At 39.8% G+C, this 3,619-nt stretch overlaps 1 pseudogene; it reads left to right on the top strand.

Annotated features, from left to right (window-relative positions):
- Positions 1-1,441: 1,441 nt before the first annotated feature.
- Positions 1,442-2,812, top strand: LOC120529874 (annotated as a pseudogene).
- Positions 2,813-3,619: the final 807 nt, after the last annotated feature.

Here is a 3,619-nt window from a genome sequence, read left to right as displayed (position 1 = left end):
TGAGGACTGATCCAAAGCAATCAGCACATATTTACAATTTTACTGTGGCAACGGGAGCAGCCGAAAGAAGAAGAAGACATCCAGCAATAGCAAATCATACAACAATGCAGTATTTGCATAAATTAACATGCACATATCTAGTGTAACAAAAGTAATACATTTGTCTGTAAACTTTGGTTAAAACTGTGCTAACAGAAAACATGCTTAAAAAACATACATTCAAATGACAATGAAGGAGAACTCTTGGCCATCAATTATCATTTGGAAAAACAAAGTAAAAGTTCAGCTGACAGAGGCCAACTGGCAACCATCCCTCTCCCAGGTACCCTGCATTATCAGATACATTATGTTGAATAATATTTAACTAATATTGCCAGGGCATGAGGGTGTTTGTGTATTCTCACTGGTCAAACCTGTAGCACAGTTAATGTGTGCTGAGTCTAGCATCTATAATTCAGAGGAGTCAGCTAATTTTAAAGAATTACCCAGAGCAAGGGACATGAACATGAAGTAGTGGAGGATGTGGCTGTGTGAAGAAATGACAGCAGGTCGTATGATAATTTGCTGTAACGGTTAGTCAATCAAGCAAAACATTACCCATCGATGCAGGTAAACTAGCCCTAGCTTTGGGCTCTCAGCGAAATTAAAATAAAGACGTCTGATCTGAGTTCCGACTAACAGGATCTTCCTTTGGTCAAAAGACGCCCTTTTGTGTGAATCTGGCAACTTTATTTCCTGGGCGTGGAAGGGGCAGAGTCAAGTGCCCTCTCAGGGCAGAGTAAGATGCCTTCAGGTGGTGGGTTCTCGGTGCTGCTGCGAGAGAATGAGAAGATAATATTAGCAGCAGCGCCCCCTCCTGGTGCGGCATGTCATTGCATACCTTAACAGAGCCCATGACGAGATCCTCAGACACACATGCGTGACAAGGTGTTATTTTAGAAAAGATTGACTGGAACCTGAAGTTTTACAGGCTAACCATTATGTCCTTGCACTGCAATGTTCCTACACTGAAAATGGTAGTTTACTGCACACAGGTTACCTTTTTGTGATTTGATGTAACTAGAAATATTACCCTCTGTCCTCACATGAAAAATTAACATAGTGTTTGCATTTGAGAACATTGTTTTTTTCACCAACTTGATATTGCTTATTTTCCATTGTTATCATGTACTATTAGTTACAAATAACAAGGAGAAATAATACAGGTACTCCTCACTTTACGACTTATTTGCTTAACGACCACTCGCACTTACGACCAATCGACTTTTGACCCGCAATTCAAGGAATCCCCTTTCTCAGCTTGAGTGTCGGTCAATGACTGAATGGTGACATGCGCACTGAGCGTACTATAGGCTTGTTATGCACTTTTTCAGTCAGTTTCATTCCTACAAGCACTGTGTAACCTCGTTTTTTTTTTACATACTGTATTTGTAACCCCAAAATGTTGACGAAAAGAAAAAGTATGGCATCATCTGGAGAAATTGTTAAGAAACGAAGGAAAGCTATAGGCCTTGAAATGAAAATAAAAATCATACAAGACTACGAAGCTGGTAAAACGGTTAAAGAAATAGCATGTGACTTGAAATTAGCACATTCGCCAATTTCAACGATTTTAAAGGATAAAGTTAGAGTGAAAGAGGAGGTGAAATCATCGACAGGATTTAAAGCCATAATAACTAGGCAGCGAAAAGGTCTTATTAAAGAGATGGAGAAATTACTGTCGATCTGGTTTGACAACCAGATGCAAAATAATATGCCGATAAGCCTTTTAATAATTCAAGCTAAGGCACGCAGTATCTTTGAGACTTTGAAGGCACATGAAGGCGAAAAATCGAAAGAATAATTTACAGCAAGCCATGGATGGTTTCAACGGTTTAGGCGGAGATTCAACCTGCATAATTGGAGAATCAGCGGTGTGGCGGCAAGCGCGGATGTAGAAGCAGCAGAAAAATTTGTTGACGAATTGGATGGAATAATTAAAAAAGGCAGCTACTGCCCGAAACAGATATGCAATGTGGATGAAACCGGGCTTTGTTGGAAAAAAATGCCTGAAAGGTCCTGTATGCACAAAGAAGCTAAGACAATGCCCGGTTTCAAGGCTTTTAAAGACAGGATCACGTTGTTGGGAGGGAATGCCGCTGGGTTCAAGTTAAAGCTTTTCCTGGTCTATCGCTCCGAAAACCCACATGCATTAAAGAACGTTAGTAAAAACAGTCTGCCCGTTTACTATCGTGCAAATAAAAAGCCATGGATGATGCAAACTTTATTTTAAGATTGGTTTTTGAACTGCTTCATACCCCCAGTCCAGCATTATTGTTTGGAAATGGGAGCTCCTTTTAAAATTATTCTCCTGCTTGATAATGCTCCAGGCCACCCCCAGCATCTTGATGATCTACACCCAGACGTAAAGGTAGTGTATCTTCCTAAAAACACAACTGCTGTCCTACAGCCAATGGATCAGGGCGCTATAGCTACGTTCAAAGTGTTTTATTTGCGCACAACCATTGCCTTAGCTGTAGCAGCAACAGAAAATGATGTAGTAACCCTTCGTGATTTTTGGAAATCGTACAGTATTTTAGATTGCATTAAAAACATTAAATCAGCTCGGGACGAAGTGACAGATAAGTGTATGCAAGGCATATGGAAAAAATGCATAAAAAGTTTCGATCCTATATTCCCGGCGCAAGCTCCTCGCTTATCGACCAATTCGCTTAACAACGTAGTCGTAGGAACGGAAGTGAGGATTACCTGTATTGCTCACAAAAGCAAAGTTGGTTGTCAGGAGGTTAAAATATTCTGTTTCTTTATTTAAAAATATCTTAAAACTTAACTTTTTAGAATTGTTTTTTCAGTGTTTTCCTTATTTTTTTTATTTTATTTTGTAATAGATGTCTGCTTTAATTAATTTATTTTTTGTACTAGTTTATGGTTTATTCTGTAATGTGTCCTTGAGTGTTAAAATGTATTAGTACCACTTTTTTAATAGATGCCACCATTGTGTGCTTTGCTTTCCATGAGTACAATCATATTGTTTATACAGGGTGCAGCAGAAATAACTCCCACATTTGAAAAAATCACTGCAGGGTCCCCAAAGCAGGTAGAGGGGTGCGGTGCGGTCCGTTCCATTAGGTACGGTACATAATAAAGTCGTCACCATGCCGTGGTCGGGTGAGCATCGAGGCTTTGAAGTGGAGGCTTTTTTCAAAAATGCCGAATCTGTAGCTGCGATGTAGAGGGTGTTTCGCGCGCAGTTCGGTTTACATGCTAATGAAAGTGTTCCAGACCGGAAAACGATTTTGCTGTGGGTTCAAAGAGTAATGGCAACAGGAGGCTTTCAAACATTGTCCCCGGTTTTTGGACCAACTAAAGGAGGCTATTCAAGAAGAAATTGAAGGAATTTCGCCCAACATGCTAGTGAGAGTGATGGAAAACTTCCAAGAACGGCTCCAAATGTGTACCAGCCGTCAAGGCCACCATTTGGACGATATAATTTTTAAAACTTAAAGTAAAAAAACTTTTTTATATCTACATTTGGGAAATAAAAAGTTTTTGGTGATACCTTGTAGCATTTTTTTCAATCCCCCTTTGAAATGTGGGAGTTATTTCTGCCGCACCCTGT

Source organism: Polypterus senegalus, chromosome 5 (genome assembly GCF_016835505.1).
Source record: "Polypterus senegalus isolate Bchr_013 chromosome 5, ASM1683550v1, whole genome shotgun sequence".
Lineage (NCBI taxonomy): Eukaryota > Metazoa > Chordata > Cladistia > Polypteriformes > Polypteridae > Polypterus > Polypterus senegalus.
The sequence above is the reverse complement of the archived record's forward strand: the minus strand, read 5'-3'. Positions and strand labels throughout refer to the sequence as shown.